This window comes from Vicia villosa, linkage group LG3 (assembly GCF_029867415.1).
Source record: "Vicia villosa cultivar HV-30 ecotype Madison, WI linkage group LG3, Vvil1.0, whole genome shotgun sequence".
Taxonomy (NCBI): domain Eukaryota; kingdom Viridiplantae; phylum Streptophyta; class Magnoliopsida; order Fabales; family Fabaceae; genus Vicia; species Vicia villosa.
In genome coordinates this window covers 187384892-187398989 of record NC_081182.1, presented here as the reverse complement: position 1 = coordinate 187398989, position 14098 = coordinate 187384892, and the positions used below count along the sequence as shown (strand labels likewise).

The window sequence follows — 14098 nt, the reverse complement described above, 5'->3', positions numbered from 1 at the left end:
TTCTCATGCTTTTACCTAAGCACCATACTGAGATACATGCTCTCTCAACTCACGTGAGCAGATCCTTTAAAACTATTAAAAATCACCAAACAGGGCTTCACACTGTCGTGGACAAGCTCTAACCACCACGAACTGTTATAAACCTACTAATGTCTCTGAGTATCTTTGCCCTTAAAGAGGTAACATGCACACCTGCACTTTTTGACTAGTACAATCATCTATTATATTTCACCAGAAAGAAAAATGAATGCTTAATATCAGACCATATTGAAGAAAAAATATGATGAATGATTAATTTTTTTGAGCCAAAAATATCTACTAATAATTGTAAAAAAACTATTAATTATTGATAGTCAACAACTTCTAATAAAAAAAATAAATAGTCAACTTTATTTATTTTCTTAATATATCTCAAATTAAGATCTCTTTCTGACAAAAATGAGCATATAATTGTACACTCTCATTCAATAGAAAATCATTAATCTATCATGTTATTATTATTTTTTTTAAATAGAAAATTGTATTTATTAAATATATAGTTATAATTTATTTACAGTGTAAAATTATCTTACAATGTCAATGCAGCTCTCATTTTTTCTTATACTATCTATGCTATTTATTGTTACAAATTTTTTTATAAGAAAATCCAATTATTAAAAAATTTATTGAGAAGTCATAAATCTAAATGATATGGAGTCTTGGTAACTAGTGTCATCAGTGCACTCTTGCACTCTTTAAATATACTAAATAAAGAAAATATTATTTATAAAAGTCACATTTTTAATTTTCAATGTATTTTCAATGCATTGAATATATGCATTTTAATAAAAACTTATCACTTTAATCACTTAAAAAACACCCAAAAATAATTTCAAACAAATATCACCAAACTTTGAAACCCCTCTTAAAGTATCGCCTAAGTTTGAATTGTTAAGCAAACTTCAAGAGTTTAATGTAATACTAGTCCTTGTACTAGGTCTTGTTTTTTCTTTTGTGACTCCACATGTGTCTTGTTGATGAATTGAATTCTTCAAGGAAAAAGAAACTATACCTTTTCCAATTAACATGAGCTGTTTAGCTAACAAAACCTAAAAGCATACACAGCTAAGTAACGGCACCAACCATACCACCACTCATACGTTAACAACACTTACACAGTTGTTTCTCATTTCCAGCTGCCCACGTTTTCGTGGGTCCCACACTCCTTCCCCAATCTCACTATAAATACTTCCCATTCTCTTCCATCAAAATAAATCAAAATCTCTCTAAACACAAAAACTTCTCTTTCATTAAATTCACAATTTCCACTGCTTTTTCAATTCAAGGTTTTCTTCTCGATTAAGAAATTCTACAATGGCTTCATCAGCTACCACTGTTAACATCTTTTTCTTCCTCTTCGTCTTTGTCTTCGCCGCCGTTGCCTCCGCTCAAGATCTCAGTCCCTCGTTGGCTCCAGCACCCGGTCCTGATGCCGGAGCTGCCGGATCTGTCACAAATTCAGTGGCTATGATCGGAGCTTCAATTGTCCTGTCCATGTTTGTTATCTTCAAGAACTGAGAAAAACACTATTGCTCTATTTTATGGGAGCATGATTCATTCTTTTTTGTGGCATGATTCTTATTAGTGTTTTGTAACATGTTATGGATCTGATTCATTACTACGAGTTCGTTCATCTATGTATAGTAGAGAGTGAGAGAGATTTTTTCATACAGTATTTATTTATGTATTTAACTATTCATTGTAGAAGTTACTGAAAAAATAAAAGACGATACTTATTGTTGTTTATATTTATTAGTACTATTACAATATACGTTCTAAACACTTTTTTCCAGTTTTCTTTTTTACCTTGCATTTGAGGAATTGCTTAATGAATATGCACGGACAATATAAAATAGTTTTATATTATCATTTAATAAAGAAATATCATTAAAAAGATTAAAATAAAAGAGGATTGTAATTAAATATATTACCTAGAAAATTTGATAAAATAAAATAATAAATAATTTAAAGTATTATTAAATTTATAAAATGTATAAAACATGTTGCAAGAGCTTTTACAGCATTGATGCACTTATTTAGTCAAGATGGATATGCACTTATTTAGTCCCAAGCTAAATAAGGGTCTCAAGTAAATTTTAGATGTTTCTCTTTCTCTCTTAAGTTTTTTTTGTATGCACATATCTCATCTAAAGAAATAACAAAATAAATTAACATTTCTTTGAATATAATGGTATAAAATTGTTCGAGATATTGATTTAGTTGTTATAGGTTCAAACATTCAAATCTATAAAATGGATGGATGTGCACAGTCCATTTAGGCACCCATATAAATAAGAGAGCCTATGGTGAATGCTGTTTTTTTTTCCCACAAAATGGGGTATATATAAGTCCAAGAGGACAATAAAGTTAAATAGATATTTTTAGTCATGCAACTATCACTAGTGTAAAAACAACAATATAATTTTAAAATTTACACCCGATATACTAAAAACGGGTGTAAATAAGAAATATGGTGGCAATTTTATAAATATAGTATCATTTTAAGTAATAGCACGTGAGAATTTACACCCTATTTTAAAAATAATGGGTGTAAATTAAAAATATTATTATTATCAAATCGCAATTACTCCCGTTAAATTTAAAACGGGTGTAAATTTAAATTGATTAAAAAAATTATTTAATTTTATTACTCAAAATATTAATATTATTCTAAACACATTTACAACCCAAAATCTATTTTATTGACTCACTTTTTAACTATCTATTTTGTATATTTACTCTTAAAACTATTGTTTTCTTCAAACTTGAATCTAAACCCGACAAAAGTGCTTATTTTCCAAAAGCTATTTTTTTCTCTCATCTTCCTCACATAACAACAACAATACACTCAAATTCTTCATCTAGTTTTTCAGAAAAAATTGATAAAACAAACAACCAACAATCAGATTCCGTTTTTGACTTGGAATTGTTTCAATTTCGGTTTCGCGGTTCTATTTGAGCTTCACGGCTATGTTTGGTATTCGCGAAGGTTTTTTGTTCAGAAACCAGTTCTGTTTTGCTTCGAGTTTGGAGGTTTCGACTCAGTGCGGAGTTTGAATTCGAGCGGAGCTTTTTCAAGGTTCATATTTTGCATTCGAGCCAATTTTTCTGTACTTGTTTGTTTCAATTTCAAATAGAGTTTTGTTTCAGAATTTAATTTACGTTTTCGACTCAATTACGGGTTCTACTACAGTTTGATTGTGATTCGATTTCGGTACAGTTTTTGGTTTGGATTAAAATTAAAGTGAGTATACAACATCATAAATCTAAATTGGATGAGAGCTTACCGGTAGAAATGAAGAAAAATGCAGAATTTGTCCTAGCTCGCAAGGTGTTCGATAAAATGTCCCAACCGAATTCGTCAGTCTTTTTCTTCCGCTCTCAACATTTTCATTTCTTGGATTATTTTTTTTTATCTGTTGATAACCTCAAATAACCCAATCCAGACAAACCCTTGGTTGAATTTAAATTGATGAAATAGTTTTATGCATGAAATATATCCAACATATAACATAATTTTTTTCAGCAGGGAAGAATTTATTGGTTATTATATGAGCTATCTAACAGAGGCGTTGCATGATATTAGTATTATTGAATTGAGAGCTATAGTTAGGCAGCCCCTTGGTTTGCACTTGGAGGTAAAAAATTGTGGTTATCGTTGGATATATAAGGATGATCTGGAACAATTAAACCCACAAATGATGTACAATGGAAATTAATGTGCATTGTTATAGTGATAATAAGAACATGCTTGATCTTTGATTATCTCTAATGATATATTGCTAAATGTCAAAGTCTTGGATATATATTAATGTTAATGTTAAGTTGAAGTTATTAGTGGTGTAGCTCTTTTCATTAGTTAATGAGTACCTTATTCAATAGTTTTTTTAACATAAGTATACATGACCATAAAAGAAAAATGTGAGGCACTGTGTTTTTCTTACTATAATTGTGCAACCTTCTTGACATCATGCCTCTAAAATCCCCTGTCACACTCCCTATGACATGGCTTTGTTACCAGCATTAAGTAATTTTAGTAAAATGAAGTCTTACCTTACAAAATTTAAGAGTTAGACATGATGTTGCTTTAAAGAGAAAAATACATTGAACTCTTACAGTTTTTAATGTTAGATCTTGTTGGATTTACGAGTAGAGTAATTTATGCACAGTACCATTGATCCGAATATTTTAATTGCTACATACTACAAAGAAGAATGAATCCAAAGCTAATTATATTAACCAACTCTAGCAGTTTGTAATAAATTGTAAATGAATTTAGAGATAGAAGAAGATTTTCAGACTTTAATTTGAGCTTCCATAGACATTCCTCATGCTTGCGGTATATTCCAACAAATTATGTTATAAACCCTTCGTATTATGTTATATGTTGTACTCTATTGATTATAAAACCATGAGTGAATCTTCAGTTAGTAGTTTATGGTCTTGAAATAGTTGGTTCATAACAAAAAATGTCTTAACTTTAACCCATATGTATTATGATTTTTGTTGCTTCTTTGATATCAGGTTTTTGGGATGGACAAGAAATACTGGTTCATTCCTGCTTATTCAGAAGAAGATATACGAAGGATGCCGACTCTACAAGGTCTCGAGTATCCATCAAAACCCGACTTCGATTCCCAATAGTTTAAAAACACAAAGGTCATATTTGGTTTAAGTTTAATGCTTTCATTTCTAGTTTCACTTTTAATAACAAAACTTTCCCGGTTTTCATTCCATTCATGGTTATTTCGAAAACATGTTTTTCTTTTCATGTACAAATCTTTAAAAAAAATCCTTGCTTCCAGTCGCGTCTGAACGGCAAAAACAAGTGATGCGTTGAGAGTTGCTAAGTTCACAAGCAATGTTAGGGGTTGGAGCTGATGCAGGTCTTTCCTCTTCATCTCTTTGCAAATTGCAGCCTCTCCTCTCACGTCTCACAACCTCTCTTCTCAGTTCTCTCAAGTTTTTGCAGGTCAAGTTTTTTGTCTCTTTTTTTCTTTTTTCCTCCCTATTCTCTCTCCGTTTCTTCCATTTGTTGGGGTTTTCCGCAGATATGCCTCCTGTTGCAACATAGGATTGCTTCCATCAGTAGCAAGCAACATCAATGTCACAACCACTTTGACTTGGTTACTTTGATTGAGTAATGTCTTACTCTTAACAATATTGTTCTTTTCTTACTGGATGCAGGTCAGCTATGGTTAGACATTACATTAGAATAAAGAAACTAGTACTGAAAACTCAATTAATTAATACGGAAAAGTCATCGATGCTCGCTTTAAAACCATTGGATGCGGATCCGCCAGTGCTTCCTCATCCGTCGGTAGGTTATTTTGTTTGTGTTGGTTATTTATATATCCAGTCATTATCGGGTTAATCCGTGGTTTAAGCTTTGTCTTCGTTGTTAAACCGGTGATTAAAATAAAGCTGCTGATTCTTACACTCTTTCCTATACTCACAAAAGGCAAAACCCTAATTTTCATCTAGCTTCAATCGGAGCCCGTGAGAAGAAGATGCCTGCGAAGGAAGATAGCTCGGAGAAGGAGAAGTCTCTAGATCTCTTTCTAAAGATCGGCTTAGACGAACGCACAGCTCGAAACACCATCGCCAACAACAAATTCACTACCAATCTCACTGCTGTTATCCACGAGGTATTCATTTCATTCTATATTCTATTTTCTTTTTAATTTTGTGCTCTCTTTCAAACTTTTTATTATTTTTTGTGTTTCTTTGCTGTTTTAAGGCCGGTGTTACCGACGGATGCAGCCGATCAATTGGGAACCTTATTTATACGGTGAGTTACATGTCTTCTGTTTTGCATGCAACAATAAGGAGCTGAAATGCTTCAAGGTTTTGAGGAAACGATAATAAATTAATGGGTTTAACGTTGTTGTGTAGATACTCATACTGTAGCTCACTCAAGGAATAGGTCTTCTAAGACAACTAGTGATTTTGATAGTCCCCGTTCTGTGTTTCTTGAACGGGCATTTTTGTCATATTCTCGGAGGGGCACTATCAACGGCTCGGTATGGTTACTATTTATATATGTGGCTCTTTCTTGTAATAATTTCTTGTGTCTTGTTTTTTTGCATACAGAAAACAATTGCTTCTCCAGGACGTGGTATTTTGGCCATGGATGAATCCAATGCTACATGTGGAAAGCGGTTGGATTCAATTGGACTAGAGAATACCGAAGCTAACCGTCAAGCATGGCGTAAAATTATATATGAAGAAAGTGTTATGACTTAGTTAAAATATAATTTTTATGTGTATGATTTTATAATACTTGAAATATTATGACTGTACATGATTTTGTATACTTTTTCGTTAATATTAAAAATATTTTGACTTAGTTAAAATGTGATTTTTATGTGTATGATTTTATAGTATTTACAATATTATGACTGAAAATAAAATATAGCTAAATGGTGTTTATGAAATAGGGTGTAAATAGATATAATTGTTCATTCATAAATGGCGTATTTACACCCGATTTTTACTAAAATAGGGGGTAATTAAGAACATATTTACACCCGATTTTTAATAAAATAGGGTGAAATTAAAACGTAATTAAGCCCATTTACACCCGATTTTTATTAAAACAGGGTGTAATTAAAACGTAATTAAGCCCATTTACACCCGATTTTTATTAAAACAGGGTGTAATTAAAACGTAATTACGCTCAGTTACACTCGATTTTTTTAAAACAAGGTGTAATTAAAAACGTAATTACGTTAAATTACACCCGATTTTTATTAAAATAGGGTGTAATTAAAAACGTAATTACACCCAATGACACCCGATTTTTATTAAAATAGGGTGTAATTAAAAACGTAATTACGCCCAATTACACCCGATTTTTGTTAAAACAGGGTGTAATTAAAAACGTAATTACGCCCAATTACACCCGATTTTTGTTAAAAATAACGGGTGTAAATTCGTTAGACATTTCTCACCCTGTGGATATACACCCGATTTTTATTAAAAATAATGGGTGTAAATTTAATAAAAAACTGGTGTAAATTAACATTTTTGTACTAGTGTCTTAGGTGATGTTGTAAGAAAAAAAATTAGTCTATGAAGCTTATCGGGAATAGTCTCTCAGTGTAAGTAAAATTTAAAGACTTGAGATAAACTAAAAATTATCTGATAATTAATTTGTGTTATTATTCAATCCTAAGCTGTTTAGAAATTAGTGATAGGATGGTTAGATAGTGGTTACCATTAGATTAGTTATATTATATGTAGTTATCAGTAGTTTTGTAAGTGGTTATCACTAGTTTTTAGTACTGTTAATTTTGTATATGATTAAGCAATTATTCCCTCTTATTCTTATTTTTATTATAAGAGGAAGTTCATTTTTTAGATTGATAGAATGATTAATGTGTTTAGTCTATATATGAACTAGATACATTAATCATTAAATGAATCTAAAAATTAAATTTTCTTTTATAATAAGAACCAGAGAGAGTAATTAGTTAGTAGTATGATCATCTCCACTTTTGTAAGTATGTAACTCATATTTAAAAATACAACCAATCATAATTAAATATAATCTCCACTTTGATCCCTCTCAATTCTCTCTTTATTTTTCTCTTATCCTTATTTCTTGAAGAGCAAGAAAACTCTTCTTCTAACAGATTTGATATCTAGAGCCCAATTCTCAATTGTCAACCAAGTAAAGATAATTATTGGTGATGGCATTCCAAACTCACTTCCAATGCTTGATGGAAAAAATTAGGAGGGATGACACAAACAAATGAAGACTTTGTTTGACTATCAAGAAATACTTGAAGTAGTTGCAAATGGATGTCAAGAACTCGCAACAAATGCAACTAAAGCACAATAGAATATTCACGAGGATGAGAAGAACAAAGATTACAAGGCTATGTTCTATATACAAGTAGTTCTAGATGCTGTAAATTTTGACAAATTTCTCATGCTAAGAATGCCAAAAAGGCATGAGATATCTTGATCAAATACTATGAAGGAGGTGACAAAGTGAAGGGTGTTAAGTTTGAAGGTTAAAAAAAAATACAAGAAAGGGGGTTTGAATTGGGTTTTCAAAACTTTGCCCTTTTAGAAAAATATTCGTTTAAGATAAACATTAACGCATGCAATAAAGAGAAAGATGACACATTCAGTTATCCAGGTCCCCCTTAAAAAATGTTAGTCATGTCCACCCGCCAAGGTGATTTTGCCTTAGAAAATGACTTTATCCACTAATCATAGAAATGATTACAATTGCACGGGCCAACTGCCGGTGACTAACAATCAAACATTGATGAATTCTGTTAGGAATTCCTTAAGAATTCTGACCCAACTAGTCCCCTAAGAGGTATAACGATCAACCACTATGCCAAACAGCAGCTTTTACAGCGCTTTTTTGGGCTATTAGAGCGCTTAAAAGCGCTGCCGTAGGTAAAGACAACGCTTTTTGGTACGCCAAAAGCGCTCTCGTAGCATCCCCTATAGCAATGCTTTTTCCAAAAAAGCGCTCTCGTAGCATCCCCTATAGCAGCGTTTTTTCCATAAAAGTGCTCTTGTAGCATCCCCTATAGCGGCACTTTTTCTAGAAAAGCGCTCTCGTAGCATCCCCTATAGCAGCGCTTTTATCCAGAAAAGCACTCTCGTAGCATCCCCTATAGCAGCGCTTTTTCCAGAAAGCGCTTTCGTAGGTTGCGGTTTTTTTTATCTTTTAAGTTTTTTTTATCTTAGGCACACTTTTAATTAGAAAGCGCTTTCGTAGGTAGGCCTTTAAGAGCGTTTTTGAAAGTGTTGTCGTTGCTAAACGCAGTATTTTAAAGTGCAACCTGTAATTTAAGCCTCCTAGTTCAACCTGTAATTTATATTTATTTTCAACCTGTAATATTTTCGACCTATAATATATTTTCAACCTGTAATATTTTTAACCTATATTTATTTTCGACCTGTAATATATTTTCAACCTGTAATATTTTCAACCATATGTATGACATTATATACCAATTATAATCCATTATAATACCATTATAATCCAAAATAAAATATATACACTGTAATACGGTGGGAGAACTGACTTTTAGAAATGTCGCGGTTAAGCAAGAGTCGCCATCGACTTTTATTTTATCCAATTTATAGAAAGGCTAAAAGAACAGAAAAAAGACCTTTTAAAAGATTTTGGGTTCGGGGGGTAAATTATACAAAGGGAAGGTTTAAAGCACCCTTTGTATCCATGGTTATCCATGGGCTCTTAATTGTTTAGCTCACTTTTTGTTTTTAAAATGTTGAAGTGAATAGAAAAAGAATTTGAATAAGGACTTTAGCTTGTAAAATAAGCGTAGCCTTTTTGAAGGTTTTTTTTTAAAAAAAAGGTAAAATTTGAATTTAAACTAGAGCAAGCAATTAGAAGCAATTACCCTAAAATTATAAAAATGTTCTTTTAGCTTTTCAAGGCTATCCATACCATAGGAGGGTAGGAAATCCTTTTATTGGATGTTGAAGGGTCATCGGAATTATCGTTCGCCATAAGACTGACCCTGCCATAAAGAGGGCAGGTAGTCTAAGGGAATGATATAATAGTCATTCTTAGGCAGCAGGCGAGGATACCTTAACAATGGGGACGAATCATCATTTACCGAGGCAACATCGAGGGATAAAATTGATGATGAATGAACTGAGGGCAACATTTTCTTTAGGTATCCTCGGGATCAAGGGACTTGACTATTCTGTAATAAACAACAAAATAAGGCAACAAGGCAGCAAATCATAAGGCAACAGACAACAAGAGGGGTTACCCAAAAGTGTGTGTGTGTGGCACAATCAGGTGGTTCAATTCAGATATCTTATCTTATAAAATTAATGATTCTACGTTCAATTCAGGGTTGCACTCCCTAGGGTTACTAACCACGCAATTAATCGTACAGAAAATAAAGCAGAAAAATCAAACCCTAATTAACTATTACAACCTGTGAGCAGTTACATAATAAGGAAAAAACAATTTGTGGGTAAACCACAAGAAATAATTAAATAGATGATACCCTGCAATGATAAGGCAAAAATAAACTCGTGGGCAAACCACGAAAAAAATACGAAACATTGTAACCTGCAAGGCAATCAAGCAATAATAAAAGGCAAACAATATTTGGCAGGAAATAAATCAGGGTTAGAGATTAAGATTAAAAAAAACAATTTGAAAATAAATTAGTGGTTAAAAAGGTTTAAGGGCAGGAAACCTAGACATACAGTTAATGGATAACACCTACCTAAGACCCTTATGGCTACTAGGTTTCTAATCGAGGCTAGACAAACCCTAAAAATTAATTATTGGTTTTTAACCTAATTAATTTTAATTCGACTAATCCTGATTAAATTAACCATAATTATTTAACCTATTTAAATTAACCTAATTAATTAATTAAATCCTAAATTAAAATAAATTAAACTTAATTTTTTATTAATTAAATGTAACCCTAATCATTTAAATATTAATTAAAATAATTATTTAAAATTAATTTATTTTGAATTAAAAAAAATCTTGATTTTATAAAAAAATGATTTTTAGTTGTATATAAAAAAAGAATAAAAAAAAAGACTTTTTAAAAAGCTTTTTAAAAAAAAGAATTAGAAAAGAAAATAATAAAAAGGGAACATACAATTAAAAATAAAAAAAATTAGAAAACCTGGCGTGTGATCCAGTGTGGCTAACCCCTGCAGGTCCATGGTGTGTCTGCATGCTCAGGCGCATTGGATGAGAAGTGAGTGGAATCGGATGGCTGCTGAAACGAGGGAACATGGTAACGCGTACGTCTTAGCACGCCAGATCCCTGGAATTTGAAATACGTCTGCGCGCGTTTCCTGGCCAATGGGAGGAAGACACGTCGTCGTCTTCTTCCTTGAGAAACATAAAATACGCTTTTACAGCGCTTTGCACAGATGCGCTATAAAAGACTTGAACCTACCACACCTGTTAATTGCTAAAACACCCAAACATGCATAAAAATTGACAGGGAGACCATGGCCAGACTCAGTTCATCATTGCGAACTCAACCATGGCCTTAACTTAATTTAATTCCACCTGCAACAAGAAACCCTAAAAGCAAACCCTAATACTCAACAATGGCAATTCGTGATATGTTCACGCAAACAACAAATTAATGAACCAGAAACATTCTAAACATCACAAGGATCAACAATATGCAAACGAAATTCATTTATGCATCATGAATCATGCTAATCGAGTCAAAATAATTTCAAGAAAAATGTGGCATACAGTTACCAATTCCGGTCGAGCAAGAGCTTGGGAAGTATCTGAATAGCTTCAGGGAGGCTTGGGGAACGTGTTTAGATCCTTGAAACTCTTTGAATCGACCTCAATCACCAAAAATGAATTTGACCTTTTTTTGGAATTTTTGAACTCGGGTTAGGGTTCTTTGCAGCTGCACAAAATTGTCCTTGTGGTCTGGTATGCTTAGACTTATATAGTAGATGAGATTAGGTCAATAGAATTGCAAAGAATCTTGATGAATCAAAGATTGGTAATTTGAGATTTTTGATTTATGAAAATTTCTAAATTTGGCCAATTTTCTCCCAATCATACCAATTTGATTTCTCATGAAAATTGCATCAAATATATGTTATTTTCTGATTGATTATGATTGGAATCAAAAGCCAAATCATATCTTTTCAAATTTTCTTCAAATACTTGATTTAAATCATGATTTTTATGACTAAAAATTCAAATAAAATCAAAGATTCATCAAATTTTCGTGTCCTTCAGATTTGAGACTCTTGGATACTTGGGAAACAAGTTTGGACTTTAAAAAGTTGGGCCTTTTTGCAAGAAAATCCATTTTGGAGCCTTTTATTTCACATTTTTTCCTTTAAAATGGTCCAACTTTGTCAAGGCATATCTCCTTCAATTTTTAAGGTATGGAGGAGTTCTAGGACTTTTTGGAAACCTCAAGATATCCTTTACAAGCCACTTTGGATGCTTTTTCTCATTTGAAGATTTTATCTTGATGATATGGTCTTTGACAAAAAACTGCTTTCGGCTGACTTTCAAAAAGGACCTATAATCTTTTGATCCATGTCTCTTAATTGAAGCATTTTTAGACTTGGCATGTGAGAGACAATTTTGTAGGGAATTCAATTTCCTTCAAAATGAAATTTGGATGGGAAATTTTTGATGTTCCATGTGAGAGTTATGGCTGGTCAAAGTTCAGTTGACTTTAGGTCAAAAAACCCTAATTTAGAAACTTTAGGTTTTGTTGATTTCTGACCTTTCCTTGATGAATCATGATCAATCCTTGATCAAATTATGAATGACACTTCAAAATAAGGATGTTGACAAAAAATCATGAATTTTGACTGCACTTTGACCACAGTTGAGTTTTAGGTCAAACTAGTCGACTGTTGACTTTATGAGCAATTGACTGAGCAATCCTTGGAATTGAAGCCTGGATTTTGTCATAGGGATAATTTGAAACATCATAAGCCAAATGAAATCCAATGGAGATCTTGATTCATTCATTTCCTTCAGAGAAATCAAAACCCTAGTTCAGGGGGTCATTGCTTAGGAGAGTATGTCCTTGAGTCTTGAACCTTGGTATGAGTTTGAAAGGTGAAATGAGATGGGAAAATTTTGGGGTATGACAGCTGGAAAATCATTAATTGTTCCAAACAACATCGCCCTCAAGTTGAAACTTTCTTTCCTATACCCATCGTAAACCTCCACACCGTTCTCCCACAAAAACTTTAAATCTTCGATTAAGGGTGCCAAGTATACGTCTATGTTATTCCCTGGTTGTTTAGGCCCAGAAATTAACATAGATAACATCATGTACTTACGCTTCATACATAGCCACGGAGGTAGGTTATAAATCATAAGAATCACATGCCAGGTGCTATGCGAGATACTTTGAATACCATGCGGGTTCATTCCATCAGTAGACAATGACAAGCGAAGGTTTATTGCTTCTTTTCCAAATTTAGGATAATCATTATCAACTTTCATCCACTGTGGTGAGTCTGTCGGATGTCGCAACTTTCCATCAATAATTCTTTCATCTGCATCCCAAGTCAAGTGTCTTGAATCGGTTTCACTACAATACATGCATCTAAATCTCGGAATTATAGGAAAATACCATAAGACTTTTTCCGGAGATAACTTTTTCTTATATCGAGGGGCACCGCATTTAGGACACTCATTCCACGTTGCATACTCCTTTTGAAACAAAACACAATCTTTTGGACAGGCATGTATCTTATCATAGCTCATGCCAATAGAGGACAACATCTTTTTGGCCTCATACGTTCGATTGGGAAGAACATTATCCTCTGGTAGCATATCTTTCATAAGGGCTAATAACTCTATGAAACTTTTATCCGACCATCCATTGTCCGCCTTTAAGTTGTACAACTTTAACACCGCAGACAATCTTGTGAATTTTGTACAACCATCATACAACGTTTTCTCTGCATCGCTTAGCAACCTCTCGAACATTTTGGGACAATCCTCAAGATCTTCTTCAAGCGCTTCTTTAATCTCTTCGACTCGATCATAATCGTATGTGTCTGTGCAATCGTCATTTGAAGCATATGTCGTATTACACATCGACTCAACATTCCCGTTACTTTTATCACCATGCAAATTCCAACATGTATAACTTCTATCAATTCCAAACCGTAGTAAATACGATGCCAACTGAACCGCGTCAACCTGACCCCCATAACAGCAACCCAAGCAAGGACACGTCATTCGACTCGGGTCTTCGACGTGCGCAACCGCAAACTTAACGAATTCCGATACCCCTTTCTCGTACTATTTCGACAATCAATTTGATTTCATCCATGTCTTATCCATGTCTTAATTAATCTAAACAAAAACAACTAATTAAGGCACAACACAGTATAATGCGTTTCTGTCATAACGCAAAGTATACACGGAATGAATCCGAAGCAATAAAACGCAACATATTACTTTGGCGAGAGAGAACAATTAATTACCTGTATATAAGTAGGCAACTTCTAGACCCACACAATGTAAGATTCTTGAAAACGATCAAACTTTCACTCTTCACAA

General features: G+C 33.0%; 1 long non-coding RNA gene across 2 annotated transcripts; it reads left to right on the top strand.

The window, feature by feature from the left end:
- The first annotated feature begins 2810 nt into the window (after positions 1-2810).
- On the top strand, positions 2811-6340 carry LOC131657017 (uncharacterized). 2 transcript variants are annotated; one of them, XR_009300427.1, is made up of 5 exons: positions 2811-3118; positions 4564-4698; positions 4845-5687; positions 5780-5830; positions 5935-6340. It is a non-coding gene; the product is annotated as an uncharacterized LOC131657017 (long non-coding RNA). The 2 variants fall into 2 exon arrangements; XR_009300426.1 differs by having other exon boundaries at positions 5780-6340.
- Positions 6341-14098: the final 7758 nt, after the last annotated feature.